Raw genomic sequence first — 15,899 nt, 5'->3', positions numbered from 1 at the left:
TTATTCTAATATCAATCTTAAGTCTTAATCAGTTATACTTTGTTCATTTTAACACAAGAAAATGAATAAAAATGACTGCAAGCCTTTTAACTGCGAATTTAAAAATTAGAACAATACCATTAAAGTTATCATGAATGTATCATATTAGAAGCATTAAACTTCATTTGAAAATCAAATCATACAATTGAAGGATTTTCCACACATAGAGGGTTTCCTATATTTTATCTCTTAATGTATTATTTATTAAAGAGAAATTTTAAAATTGAGAAAAACCTTTAATAATATAACCACCTCCTTATTTGCTATGAAAATAAAATTTATGAAACTGTCAATTTAAATAGTAGTCAATAGCTGCATACAATCAGTGAACAAATTCAGTTCAAGGCAAGAAGAACTACATCTCCATTTAGTGGTTGCAATTTAGATTATTCTAGCGTGTAATACTTTAATTGTATAAAACAAAGCTGATGTCACAAATACAAAAGAACTTCTTGCAAAGCAAGTACCACAAGTAATTTCTATGCTGCCACTGATGGCTGACAACTGATGAGCACTTTGTTCAAATGTATATACTATGCACGTAAGACAACAGGTGGTTTTCAAAAGAAAATACTGAAAAAAAAAGAAGCTCTTAAAATTTTCACAATCAACATTTTAGAGTATCTTGTCAGAATATCTACTTTGATCTTCAACTAGCTAAAACAGACCTTGTACAGAGAAATATACTATGCTTGACATTAAAAAAGAAGCTGTACTAGAAAACTAGGATTAACACTGGGCTAAAAATGTTTATAAGAGACAGTGTACTAATATAATGTCAATGTATCAATACCAGCATATTCCATGTTTAATAATTTAGGTTAAAATACTTTCAAAATTTAAAAAATATCCTTATTAATTAACTTCTGGGTACTGTTTCAGTGCTGGTGGGGAAAATCTCCCCATAAAAGCAAACAAAGAAACAAACACCCAGGTTCTTTAGGCCTTATTAGCTATATTAGAGGTGCTTTCTCTTTGATGCAAATAGGTGAAACAGATGGCAGTGTCCGAAATGACTGGCACTTCCCACTACCACCACCACCTCAATCTAAGCTTTTAATAAAGCACTAGAATGTATGTTGTTTTTATGTTATTTTTAAAAGAATAATGCAGAATAAAATAAAACTTCAAAAGATTTAGACACAGGCACTCACTACCCTATCTCCCGCTCCATGAACTAATCACAGGGGAAAAAAAAACTTTGATTGGGAATAAATAACTACTAAATATTCCTATACAAAAAGAATCCTTATTTGTCTAAAATGATTTTAACTGTTCTGGTTCAAAGGGCAACAACTGGGGATGAAGAAGCATATACTTAATCCACGAAATAATGAGGAAAAATGAATAGGCAGGTGTTCTACAGCTTCCCTTACAATCACATTAATACATGTAAGGAATAATGAACTATCTCTGTGAAATATTAAATTACCTCTAAAACTCACATAACAATGGTTTAATTCTGAGGTATACACACGTTGGCATGAGTAGGCTTATAGTTGCATGTGAAACAGAGTTTATTCTTGTATTACTTATTAATTATTATATTATTTTCCATATGAACTGTAAACCTACTTTTGCCTACCCCTGTATGTAACATCCAACTGATTTACATACTCTAGCCAAATATTCATTTGTAAGCAAGATGCTCAAAAAATACAGTATGTATTATTCAGTCTTTCTAAATGACTGTAGCTGAGGGCTCTGCACATTTGCAGTGAAATTCTGTATGCAATGTTTATAAAACAAAAATGGTCAAGTTAAATAATAAATTATTTTCATTTACCTGGAATATTAGAAACTAAGGAAATCCAGGCAGTATTAACAGACAATGAGAAAGCAGGCAGATTCATAAAGACGAACAAAGACTGGTGAGCATTTTCTAAGAATTTGAAACAGTGGCTCTCAAAAGTATGGAACCGCTAGTGGGTCTGTAAGGTCAAAACATTATTTCATAACAATTCTTAGATGTCATTTGCCTTTCTCACTGTGCTGACATTTGCAGTCATGGTACACAATTAATGGGAAAAACTGTCAGGATCTTAGCATGGATCAAGATAGTGATGACAAACTACACAAACCATCACTGCATCTACACACATACACACACACACAAAACAACAATCAAGTTGCACTTAACAATGTCCTCAATGAGACACCAAAATTATTAATTTTATTAAATTTCAGCCTCAGGGTACAGATCTTTTTATGTGCTGGGTGAGGAGACAGAAGTACACATAAAACACTTCTGCTGCATACCAAAATATAATGGTTGTTAAGAAAAAGCATTTGAATTGCAAGGTGAACTAGTCACTCTTTTTGTGGAACACAAGTTCTACTTGAAGATGACCAACATTCAAAGTACAGTTATTTAATCTTTGGTACCTGGCAGCCATGTTATTGTAAATGATAAAATTCAAGCTTACTGAAAATTTTAATTTTTGAAAACATAACTGCCAGCAGGAGCTTGAGTGTCTCCCAATATTTAAAGATTTTCCTTACAAGAGCTGTGCTGTTATTAACAGATGTGATTTTAGAATATTGCATAATGAAATGTGTACACACTTAGATCTGCATCACTCACTGAGAAGCAGTATTCTCCAAATGATTAAATACATGTAGGGGTAGGAAGAGCCATTCAAAGTACAAAACAGACCAGTAGATTTTTAAGGTAAAAGTTCAAAAGGTCCATTGCTAAAGTTGCAGATACTACCTTCCATTAACATTTAAGAAGCTTCTATCTGTCAAGTTTTGATATAGTATCAAACAATATTCACAATTATTGAAAGTTTATTAAAATATTCTTCCTTTTTTGAACCACATTGCTGTGTGAAGCCAGGATTTCTTCATATACCTCAACCAAAATGAAATATTGCAAAATATTAAATACAAATATGATAATCTAGCTACCTTCTATTATGCCAGCTGTTAAAGAGATTTGTAAAATATAAAACAATCCTACAATTCTTATTAAATATTTCTTTTAGAAAGTATAATTATTTTCTAAATAGATATATATTAACTTTTAATAGGTTTAGCAGTGCTATTTTAAAATACATTAAGAAATAATTTTTAATAATCTTAGTTTTAATTTCTAATATGGTAAACATTGATTGATATTAACCTACTTAAACACAAGTTTGGGGGAACTCTTAAAAATTTTAAGAATATAAAAGAGTGTTGAGACCAAAAAGTTTGAGAACTGCTGTTTTAGAGGTTCTTAATCCCAATTCCTTTGAAGATATTTTTCCACCTCTCCACATGGGGGTGGGTGACTGAAAAGTTGCATTCTTTTTTATAAAAACAATTTCAGTATAGGGCTATAAAGACAGTTGAGTGAAAAACACTATAGCAATTAGAGAAAAGTACCAGAGCTCTTTGTATGTTTGGCTATCTCCAGATCTACAGCAGGATATGGAAAAGCTAAGCCAGGAAGGAACATCCTTCACATCATACCAGATAGCAAAAAGCTCTCCAAGACCACTAGAGTAGTATCAAGAGTTCAGGAACCAACTCAAAGAGTCTCCCTCAGCCAAAAATAGAACAACCTGAACATCAGTAAGGATGATAACTGCGATGAACTGAAACATAAAAAGTACTTAAGCCTATGATTTAGTATTGATCAAAAAGTATCACTATTTACTTTTGAAGGATACTAATGAATCAATTCATTGTGCCCACTTTATCCTAAGAAAATATCAATATAATCCCATTTTTTTTATCCAATCCACATAACCAAGAGAAAGGAAGAAGCCTAAGTCACCAAAGTATTTCAATGTTAATGTTCATTTGGTAAAAATAAGTTTCTGTACTCTGTAAATTCAATTTTTTAAATTCTAGATTAAAAAAACTGACATACTGATGCTAATTTAACAGTAAGCATCCACTTTCTAACATAAGCTGTATTTTCCTTACCATACATAAGTTGCTTTCAAAGAGGCCTACACAAAACACCTACTTTTAACAACCAAACAAAATCACTTCTCTAAATGTGATCTCTCTTCCCCTCTGAACTATACCCCTACAAATGCTAGTGCATATCAAAGTAATTACCATGAGTACTTTAGGTTCAAAGAATATGAAGATTTTCTTGAAGTAACTAGGTTCTAAGGTAAAGGTGACCAAAGTCTTAAAATATAGGACATGAATGTTCTAATCAAGTAACTAAAAATGCACACAACATATCAGATAATGGTCTTGAAGGAAGGGCTTTAGATCAGAGCCCAGATTCAACTCCCAGTTCTGCCATTTACTAACTTGAGTGAGACACTTAACCTCTCTGATTGTTTCTGTAGTATGAAAAACAAGAATAGTAGTACAAACTTCATGTAAATCTTGTGAAGGATTAAATGAGGTAACAAATTCTTTAGTATACTGCCTGTAATAGATTAATCCTCAAGAAATAATGCTTCTGGTAATAGTACTTATTATTATGGATTTCATGTAAAGGGAAAGAAAACAAGGTAGGAAAATGTTGGGCAGAACAGTTCCTTTTACCAACTGTCAATAGATAGTATCACTAGTTCAGCAAAGGTTATTGGTGAGTAAGAGATAGAGAGCGGGGAGACAGGGAGAGAGGGAGGGAGGAAAAAAGAAGGAGGGAGGGAGAGGAAGACCAGGAGAGAAGGAAGGGGTAGAGGGGGAGACAGGGAGAGGAAGCCCTGACCAGCGTAGCTTAGTGAGTTAGGCATTATCTCGCAAAACACAATATCTCCGCTTTGATACCTGGTCAGGGCACACACCTGTGCTGTGGTTTGGTCCCCAGACTAGAGGTAACTGATCAATGTTTCTCTCTCACATTGATGTTTCTTTCCCTCTCTTTCTCACTCCTTTCTCCTCTGTCTAAAAGTAAATAAATAAAATCTTTTAAAAAAACTAAAATAAAGAGACAAAACATCTCAACAACAATTATATATTAAAAAAAAGAAACATCAATGTGAAACAGAAACATTGGTTGATCGATTGACCAACCCTGTTTGGTTGCCTTGTGATCAGTTGCCTCCCATACCATAGGTGGCCCAACCCAGGATCTAACCCACCACCTTTTGGTATAGCAGATGATGCACCAACTGAGCCACCCAGCCAGGGCCTTCCTCAGTCCTTTAAGTAAAACACTAAACCTTGGTCAGATTTTAACCCCTAATACAACACTTACAATTGTTTTTAAAAATCATACTTAAAATTATTATTTTTTGTTTATATTGGTTTAATCCATGTCAAATGTAGTTTACAAAAGGAGAAGTACCTTTGTATCCAATATACAGACACAGCATCATACCATGGGGCACAGAGAAGGGGAAGAGAGACAACCCTCTTCCCTGGGAACAGCAGCTCTAATCCCAGGAATGGTTCTTAGCAGAAGGCTGGGCAGCCAGGAACACCCTCATCCAACTCCAACCTGAACCCCTGCTGCAGCTCAGTTCCCATTTCTGTGCTTCCCCCCTCCCCAAATCCTTATGAAGAGCCCTAGGAGCTAAGCCTAAAGACAGGATCATGTCCCTTGGGGCATATGCCCCATGTCTGGGAGAAGAAATACAGTATACGCCACTGAACACTGAACACATGGGAGAGGGAAAGGACACCATGGGGGAGAGAGAGGCAGGCACCCCAAGAGGTGGATGGGCCAAGCCCCAAGCCAGCCTTAAAGGAGGCACTGTTTCCAGATATTCTTTAAAAAAGAAGAGAATCATACAACCAAAGGGGAGGGGTGGGGTGAGGGTGAGGAGTTATCCCATTTATATACACAACACTGTAGAAATACATGGCCTATATTACATGTGCTTCAGTATGGTTTCTGCATGTCTGACTGTCTGTCAGTTGGTCTGGGGGCAGGATCTCAGGGGCCTTGTCCTGCTACCCACCTCACCTACTACACCTACCTGTCCCACCTTGGGAATTGAACCTGGAATAGGTATGGTCCCCAATTTTGGTAGGAGCCAGCAAGCAGGGCTCTGGCTCCACAGTTTAAAAGTGTGCATGCGCATGTACTCCCGCATGTATGTACATGGGAAACTATGTGCAAGTATGTACAAGGGATAGGGTCACATCACAGAGACAGGCAGGCAGGACTGCCTGAGACAAGGCCTGCCTGGGGTGGCTAGCTCACAAGTTTCTCTGCAGGTCTCCGAGCACTGTGATACTGTTGAACTGAGGGCAGAGCTGCGGACCCAGGTTCCGCAGCCAGCACTCCTCACAGTGCACATGCCAACAATGGATGGACATTAGGGTCATGAGTATGAGTCCATGCACATTTGTAACAGTTCCCACCAGATGGCTGCTGTTCAAGTTCCCTGACCTGAGCCTTCAGGGCCTTAAATGTGGTCACAGGTGAATCTTCGGTTATTTTCTCAATGTCACTAGTCTTGCAGGTCTTTTGCATGGTGTCCTGCTTGTTGTTCTCCCCATTGCTGGTAGATGGCATCTCATCACTGGCCCGTTTAGAGCCAGTGTGTGATGTGTGCGCTGGGAGGGCCACCATTTAGGACTGCTTCCAAAATGCCTCTCTCTCTCCTTGGCTTCACCAGACTCCTCACCTGAGGAGAGGATGACGTAAGCCTCCATGTATTGTGGCTCCCAATAATACAAAGTGTCATCCCTATCCACATCCAAGTCAGCATCACTGTCCAGATTCTCTTTAGCACTGCACATGATCTGCTTCTGCCCCACCCACTCATACTCCCCAGAGTAGTTGCTATGCTCATGCTCAATGTCCACAGTATCATCCTCAGACATGCAGGAGCCTTCCCTCTTAGAAACGCAATGCTCCACGTGCCCACTCATCTCCTGCTCCAGTCCTGCCAGGCGTTGGTGGCACAGGGGACATACCTGCCCTTCATCTTGCTTCGTCCATTTCATTTTCCCAGTCGCAGCATGTCAGCAGGTCTACCGGTTGGCTCACACTTGCAGGATGGTTTCCTCCCTCCCCTGGCCAACTGCTCTAGGCCCAAGGCATAGATGCCTGGGACTGATCTAAGGAGACCCCATGGCTGCCACATGGTGCCGTCCCAGGCCTGACATCCAGCACTTTGGGCCCCTCATGTTGGTGCTGGTCCTCAAAATTATTTTAATTAGAGTTCTTTCCAAACATGTCACCCACAATACACAAATCAGAATTCAGCTGTATATACAAAGGTAGAAAAAACAAGTTAGGAAAATGGGTGGAATATGTGTAATCCCTGCATTTTCCCACTAATGTTTTATTAAACTTTGAACAATAAATTTAGTTGCAGGGGGATGATTAAGAACACCATTCTCAGAAAGCTATAAATTACTGGCTGGATTTAACTCAAGCAGTTATGTCATCAAGACAGACACTTAATTAATGTATAATCCATAGTTTCAGTTCTATCCATCTGACAACCTGACAGGAGAGAGAAAACCTTCACAACTGGCCAGAAGAGAAGGTGGATAACAATTGTTGTCCCTTTCATCTCATGTTCCAGGGAAGACGAACAAAACCACCTTCCCCTGAGCCAACTCCTTACCTATGTGAAGTGCAAAATACCTAAAGGTCTGGTGGCACAACGGGTTTAAGTCCTATGGCAAGAGCTGAGTCACCCAAGTCCAGGCCAGCCAGGCAGCGCTCCTTCCAGCCCACAGATGGAGCAAGGACAGCAAAGGCAGACTTGGAGTGGACAAGATGGACCAGGAAGAGGACATCACAGATCTGGACGAGCAAACTCAAGGCTGAGGGCCAGTTCAGGATTTCTGAGGGGATACCAGGACTTCACCAATGCAAAGAAGAGGAAACTTACGGTTCTAAAGGACCAGTGCTGCTACACACCTTGTAGCCCTTAGATGAAGCCCTCCCTGCCTTTCCTTCAAATGCCTGGGCTGGCAGGTGATACTACCAATCCATAAGCTCAAAATTACAAGTCAATGATGTATGAAAACTGTATCTGGGATACAATGGGTGGTTTAAGGGTGTAAGTGTAGAATTTGCAAAAGGACAAGTTACAAAGAAATTGAAGGCTAATTGTAATAAAACACAAGTGCTCATCTGATTTCATTCAAGTTGAGTATAACAATGAATGCACTGGTTTTCAAAACCAAATGAGTCTCAATACTTACATTTTTAGCTTAACATAATGACAGTGTTTTGACAACTAAGAAGAATACAGTTTAAAACTGTGATGCCTGAAGATCAAGAGATTCTCCAGGACCTTAGAAGTTGGCCTAACATCCCTGAGTAATTTCAACTCATTAGTGAGAGGAGTTTTAAAAAGAATCCATATAGTTGCTATTTCGAGCAAAGACGGGAAATGAGACTTCTAAAACATGTCAGAAAAGACATTCAAGAAAAAAATGAGAAATCTTCATGTACCTAAAGTACATATAAGACCACTATGAATATGAGAATATGTTCAAGCAACTAAGTTGTAAATGGCTAGTAGATTAAATAGGTTCATACAATATTACAATGCAAAGTAGAGAAGGAACTGTCTCCTACTGCTGCAACATTTTCCACAGTAAACAGAGCTGGTTAATAGAATGCATTGTATATGTAGATGAGAACCACTGCATAATTACTTAACCCATTGAATTTGTATCGAAGAAACAAAGAAAACATATGTTTTTTGGTCTGATTGTTTACTGCAATCCAATACTAGATTAATTTAATAAATACTGCTGAAAAAGAAAATTACAGGACCCAAAGAAAAAAACTCCGTTATTTTAGGGTACAATCAAAGACTGCTTTATATTGGCAATTTGTGTCTATGCAAAAATGTGTGACTCATTTTAAACTTTTAAAGGACTGGCTTATGAGAGGGGGAGGTGGGCTCTGGAAAATAGTAATTTATGTTTGTGGTAATTAAAGGTGATTTACAAAACATATAAACACCCAACTTAACCTAAGGGGGGTGGCAATTAAATGAAGGTATTTTTACCTTCTCATTTAGCACTTCAATAAAGTTGTAGAGCCTTGAGGGCTACAATTCCATATAAACTAGAAAGGCAACTTAAAACCTATTTCTTCCACCAGTGCTACCTTCATTTCTTTTTAGCAAACACGGCAACCAACTAAAGAAGCTCTCTGGAATCTTACTGTTAAAGCTCTACACAATTTATACATAAACTCAAACAGATACAGGGAGACAGTAATATAAAACAGAATGAAGACACATCTGTCATTAATAACAAAGGAGAAGGAATGAGGTCTTTTATTGTCCTGGCCAAAAATTCTAACCATCTGCACACAAATCATCTTCTCTATGTAGATTGTCTTAGTTATATCTTGGTAAGAACTTGTCTGCCCAGTTTAATTAAGAAGGGTGAAGGCCAAGATATAAGCAAAATCAGTGAACAGCTTAAAATCATATTGGGGAGTTCCAGGAGAGAGAGAAGTATTTTTAAGAATTATAAAACTGGACAGATCTTTCAAAATAAAAAGAAATGACATCAAAATCAAACAGTACTATTAATAGTTATTCCAAAAACTGAAATACTGTGCTTACTGAAGGAGACTTTTTTTTGGAGGAAAATAAAGATTGAAAAGCAAATTCAAATAGCAACTAAACTTGTCCATGTAATCAGGAGAAAAAAAAAAAAGCATATATTCTTTCTAATTTAAAAAGAAGGGAAAGGAAGGGAAAGGGGAAAGGGAAGGGGAAGAAGAGAAACCATTACTTCTAGAAACTGGGAGCAAGGGTTCCCAGTCTGAAAACATGAAATGTTTTCAGGGAAGGAAAGAGGAAAGAGAGGAAGAGAAACATCAGTGTGTGTGTTTGCCTCTTCTACACCCCTTACTGGGGACCTGGCCTGCAACCCAGGCATATACCCTGACTGGGAATCAAACCAGCGACCGTTTGGTTCACAGGCCAGCACTCAATCCACTGAGCCACACCAGCCAGGGGCTAGAACTTCCTTAACAACAGAACCCACTATGTACAAGTGGGGACCCAAAAGAAACCCCATAAATTTATAAATTTATAAATTTATTTATAAAAAATTGTGTATTTATTCTTACATGTTTGGACTTCAATCACCTTCAAAGTTCTCTCCATTTGATGCCATACACCTATCGAGACCTTTTTTCCACAGCTCAAAACAGTTTTTGAACTCATTTTGTTGCCTTTTAGTGCTTCTGCTGTTTTTTTGTTTCACTTCTTCCACTTCAGCAAAACGTTTCCCGTTGAGAACTCTTCATCGAGGGAAACAAAACAAAGTAGCTCGGGGTAATATCGGGTGAATAGAGTAAGTTGGGCATGAGGTGGGGCTCATGCCATTTTTTTGGTCAAAAACTGCTGAACACTCAGCACAGTGTGGGCTGTTGTGCTCATAAACCATCCATCACAAAATGGGCAAACGTACTGAAAGAGTTTTTTAAAAAAATTCGCTCTCAGATTGGCTCAAATAAATTATTATAAAAAAGACTTCTGACAATTCCGGTCAAGATGGCAGCATAGGTAAATATAGCTTGCCTTCTTGCACAATATCGAAATTACAATACATAGAACAATCATCACTCAGAACTGTTAGAAATCTAGTTAAATGGAAGTCTAACAACTTCCATTAATTACAAAAACCAATTCCATCCAGACTGGTAAATGGGCAGAGACACGAAACATGCTGACTCCACATCTACCTGTGGTGGATAAAAATTCAGAACAGATACCTCAGGAGTGAGGAGTCCCAGACCCACACCATACCCCTCAACCCAGGGTTCCAGTGCCAAGAAGCTAAGTTGCCATAATTTCTGGCTGCACAAACCAGTGGAGATTAAGTTGGTAGAAGAAACTTCAGGAGTTCCAAGCAGTTCTCCTTTAAGAAACCACACACAAACTTACTAAGATTCACTCCCTCTGAGCTCCAGCACCAAGGTAGTACCTTCAAAGGCACCAGTGACATATAGAGAGACACTGAAGTGTCTGGCATCAAGGCAGGAGGTGGGGGACAGCTTTCTTCCAGACAGAAAGGTAGGCAGAGGCCATTGCCCTTTTCTGAACCCTCACGCCACAGAGCCACAGAGCCAGCAGGCAGAAGCCATGGCTGAGACCCCATCTACATGGCTAACACTGTTTGCCCTGCCCTGGACATCCCCTGGGGCTCTTATCCCAAACAACTTTCCAGCCCACCCAAGCAACAGCTGACTTTTAACAGCAGCTTTTCCATCTGAATGGCTGGTCTTAGTACATGCTTCACAACTTCCAAAATCCTATCAGACAAGTAATAGCCAGCCAGTACCTCAGTGAGCCCCCAATGCCTATATCTCATGCTAGGAGACTCAAGGCCCAGAACTAGCAGCAGCCAGCCTAGATTCACAGCCTGCTTCTCCTGAGAATATCTAAGCCCAGCACAAGTAGCAGCCATCTCAGATTGCTTTATAGCTCAGGAAGGGTGGCCCCAGGCAAAACACAGGTAAGGGCTGACTTGGCCTGTACCACTTGGGAAATCCTAGAGCCTGCACTGCCAGTGAACAGCTATGGACCACATCAGAACACTACCACCCTTCCCTTCACACAGCTGATCCCCCACAGAGGGATGAGGTTGGTGGTCAGTGGTCACAGCCAGTCCTTGCAGCTAGCAGGCCTGTGTAAATCCCTCCCATTGACCTGCCAACAGCAATCAAAACTTAATTACAAGAGGAGGGTTTACACAGCCCACAGGAAGGATGCACATCAAGTACACAGCTTGAGTGACAGGGTATGCTGTGCCACAGGACCCTACAGACACCTCCTACATTAGGCCACGCTACCAAGACAGGGAGTCATTGCAGCTCTACTTAATACACAGAACAAACACAGGGAGGCTGACAGAATGAAGAAACAAAAAAACATGGCCCAAATGAGAGAACAGATCAAAACTCAAAAAAAAGAACTAAACAAAAGGAAGATAAACAAACTATCAGATGCAGAGTTCAAAACTGTGGTTATAAGGATGCTTGGGGAAATAATTGAGGACCTCAACAGCATAAAACAAATCCAGACAGAAATGAAGTATACACTCGCTGAAATAAAGAACAATTTACAGGGAAACCACAGTAGTGTGGATGAAGGTGAGAATCAAATCAATAATTTGGAACATAAGGAAGAAAAAACAACCAATCAGAACAACAAGAAAAAAAATTAAAAAAAAAAAAAAAAGGATAGTGGAAGGAGCCTCTCAGACAAACTCAAGCTTTCCAACATTCTCATCATCGGTGTGCAGGAAGGAGAAAGGAAAGAGCAAGAAACTGGAAATCTGTTTGAAAAAAATAATAAAAGAGCACTTCCCTAATTTGGTGAAGGAACTAGACATGCAGGTCCAGGAAGCACAGAGTCCCAAATAAGATGGCTGCAAATAGCCCCACTCTAAAACACATCATAATTAAAATGCCAAAGGTTAAAGATAAAGAGAGACTCTTAAAAGCAGTAAGAGAAAAGCAGTTAGTTACCTACAGGGGAGTTCCCACAAGACTGTCAGCTGATTTCTCAAAAAAAAAAAAAACACAAACTTTGCAGTCTAGAAGGGATTGGCAAGAAATATTCAAAGTCATGAAAAGCAGGGACCTACAGCTAAGACTGCTCTACCCAGAAAACCTATCATTTAGAATCAAAGGGAAGACAAAAAACTTCCCAGACAAGAAAAAACAAAAGGAGCTCATCATCACCAAACCATTATTCTATGAATGTTAAAGGGACTTAAGAAAAATAAGATCAAAGCTATGAACAATAAAACTGCAATACATATCTGTCAATAATTGTATATAAAACAAACAAACAAACAAAGCAAACAAGAACAGAGACAGAATCATAGATACAGAGAACACTTTGATGGTTGCCAGATGGGAGTTGGGCATGGGGTAATGAGTGAAGAGGTGAGAGGATTAAGAAGTTCAAGTAGGTAGTTACAGAATAGCCATGGGGATGTGAAGTACAGTACAGGAAATGGAGGAGCCAAAGAACTTCCACACATGATCCACAGACATGAACAACGGTGTGTGGATTCCCTGAGGGGCCGTGCTGGGTGATAAGGCTGTGCTCGGTGGAGGGGCCAAAAGGGGAAAAACTGAGACAACTATAATAGCATAATCATAAAATATAACTTAAAAAATAAACTCATAAAAATTTTAAAAAGTTTCACTGAAGTCTAAGCAGTCTCTATGGTACACTGATACAAATGGGTTCCTAGAACACTCACCTAGCAGGGGAAGCCAAGGGACCTGCCCTCCAGAAGACAATTCCAGGTTATTTTGTGTTCCCCCTTGTATGTGAGAATAAACTCTTTCACAAAGTCATCCTGGCAGAACCATCCTGATTATCACAGCTTAAAAAATCAAACACTTTACAGAGATAGAAATAGACACTGATGGCAGCTGATTCACAAGATTCTAAGCCGAGGCCATCTCCCCATTGTTTCAATATAGAACTCTTGAGAATTTTATTTGAATCATTTACATACCTTAATTAGATATTTTCTCATGTTTTAAAAATCAGACTACATATTCATTTAAAAAAAGCCAACAGCCTAATGTAAAAAGAAAAGTCACCTGTCTCTTCTTCCACCCCAATTCCATTAAAAAAATCCTTCAACAATTTGATATATCTTCTTCAAATTTCTTCCTATGAGTATAATGTAGAGCTGAGTCGTCCAATACTGTAGCCACTTAGCCACATGTGGTTGAGAGTACTTGAAAGGTAGCTAGTCCTAATGGAGATCTACTCTAAGCATAAATTACACATCATATTTCAAAGAGTTGTTAGTAAAAATATATCAATAATTTTTCATATTGACTAAATGTTGCCATAGTATTTGTTAGATTAAATGTTACTAAAATTCATTCCACCTCTTCTTTTTACTTTTGTTTTTAATGTGGCTATCAGAAACATTTGAGTTACATACTCAGCTCACATTTATGGCTCACATTAAATTTTTGTTGGTCATCACTGGCACAAAGGCTGACCACACAGGTTTTGAAGTCAGGTTTGTCGTAAGGAGTACTATTGCTGACTATACCATCTACCAGCCATGTAACCTTGGGCAAGTTTCCTAACCTCTCTCTACCCACTTCTGGCTTGTTCTGAAAATTAAATAAAATTCCTCACATAAAGCACTTAGCACACAGCCTGGAACTTAGTAAGCCCTCAATAAATAGTTGATGGCAACAAAAGAACAAAAACTATATCCTAATTCTTTTACAATCATTATATAGCACCTATTTCTTCAGAAACATCTCCTGATATGCCTATAGGTCACTATTGGGCAGAGCAGGTATTCTCTGAAAAACAATGCACACCAAGCATTTTAATTCTCTCTCTCTCTCTCACACACACACACTCATGCATACACACACATGAATCTTAAACATGCTAAACATTCAGATCTAAAAATGTACAAAAGCAGTGTGGTGGAAAGACTGGAATGACAAAGAACTTCAGAGAAGAAAAATAGGCTCTACAACCAATTTACTAGCTATACCCTAGGAAAACTGCTTAACCTTTCTCTCTCAACATCTTCATCTGTACAACTGGGATAACACCAATCCTGCAGATTGTTAAGATTAAATAGAATGATATATTTGAAAGGTCCTACTATAGCACCTAACATTTACCAGTTGTTTAATAATCATTCCTCTTCTTCTAGAAAGCAAAATAAAATGCTAACAATTCAGATGCATGCTAACATTATTGCTGTGCCACTGATACCCGTAGCCTGGCCAAACCTCAGGGAACAGGAGAGGCTACCAGAGGAGATCACTAACTGCCAGAGGCAGCAGACAAGACTACGGTGTCCAGGTAACCAAGCTGGGCCTTGCCAATGCTCTGCATGCACCCCAACCCCATGGAAAGCATCCTATTCCTGGTGACAGAGCAGGACTAGCAAACTAATGGATGGGGCAAAAGCCCTCATACCTGCTTCATGTACCTGACTGGGGGTGGGATCAGGTGAAGTCAGGCACATTGCCCTGGAGGTCAGAACTGCCACAGGGGGAGGTGTGAGGATGGAGAAACTGGTCAATCTAGCCTAGGGAAAAGAAGGGATTAGCTGGGGGATGGACCCTCTTAGAGTGCATGTAAGTTTGTGAAGTAATTTGGACATTTTGAGGAAGCACCTGGCTCCTGGGCCCCTCCCACACCCAAAACTAATCCCCAAGAAGGAAGGGATGTCCTTTTACCTACCTCATAAACACTGGCCAGTGTGTTTTGGGGACCTCCTGGCCCTAGAAACTCCATGGGCAATGGCATCGTTGGCCCCACACAGGGTCTGAGGCCTAAGAGTGGCCAGGAGAAAAACTGAGCTGACTGGATGACCACCCAGTGGCCAGCTGTGGTTCCCAAGGGATGGGACTTTAAATGGTCTGACTAAGGGCAGCTGGGTTTTCTTCTGGGTTTCCAGTAGGAGATGGGCTTTGAGATAAAAACCTGCCATTCTCTGAGATTATGCAGCATTTGAATAAAACCTCTGTCGTTTCTCACCAACATCTGCTTCCAGAATTTGCCTATCCGGTAACAGCTGGCAACTGAACCCCAACTTTGGTTTGGTAACACCACAACTTCCAAAACCTGTTCATACCTAGAAAAAGTAGCTTTAAAACCTAGTTGGGGAGTTGGCTGGTTAAAGCAGTGTCCTGATACACCAAGGTTGTGCATTCAATCACCAGTCAGGGCACATACAAGAATCAATCAATCAATGCACAAATAAGTGGAACAACAATGTCTCTGTCTCTCTTTCTCTCTCTCTCTCTCTCTCAAAAAAAAACAAACAAACAATTAAAAAACTGCTAAGTCTCTAGTCATCTAGATTCCCTACATTTTATCCCTTGTAGAAATTGGAGCTCAAATCTATACTACTGTAAAACCATATAGGTAAATACTTGAGAAAAGATAAATATTTCAGGATAAAAAATAATCTAACTCTATACTCTCTGTTTTTATTAAGTG

The 15,899-nt window shown here is 39.2% G+C and overlaps 1 protein-coding gene and 1 pseudogene across 1 annotated transcript in view; both read right to left on the bottom strand.

Moving 5' to 3' along the window:
- The window catches only part of OLA1 (Obg like ATPase 1), a 156,737-nt gene that overhangs the window by 116,427 nt on the left and 24,411 nt on the right, over positions 1 to 15,899 (bottom strand). The window lies entirely within an intron of this gene.
- LOC123810615 lies at positions 6,142 to 15,203 on the bottom strand (annotated as a pseudogene).

This window comes from Phyllostomus hastatus, unplaced genomic scaffold, assembly GCF_019186645.2.
Source record: "Phyllostomus hastatus isolate PE091 unplaced genomic scaffold, TTU_PhHast_1.1 phas_contig_1, whole genome shotgun sequence".
In the NCBI taxonomy this organism is placed as follows: Eukaryota; Metazoa; Chordata; class Mammalia; order Chiroptera; family Phyllostomidae; genus Phyllostomus; species Phyllostomus hastatus.
This window is presented reverse-complemented; position numbering and strand designations above follow the sequence as displayed.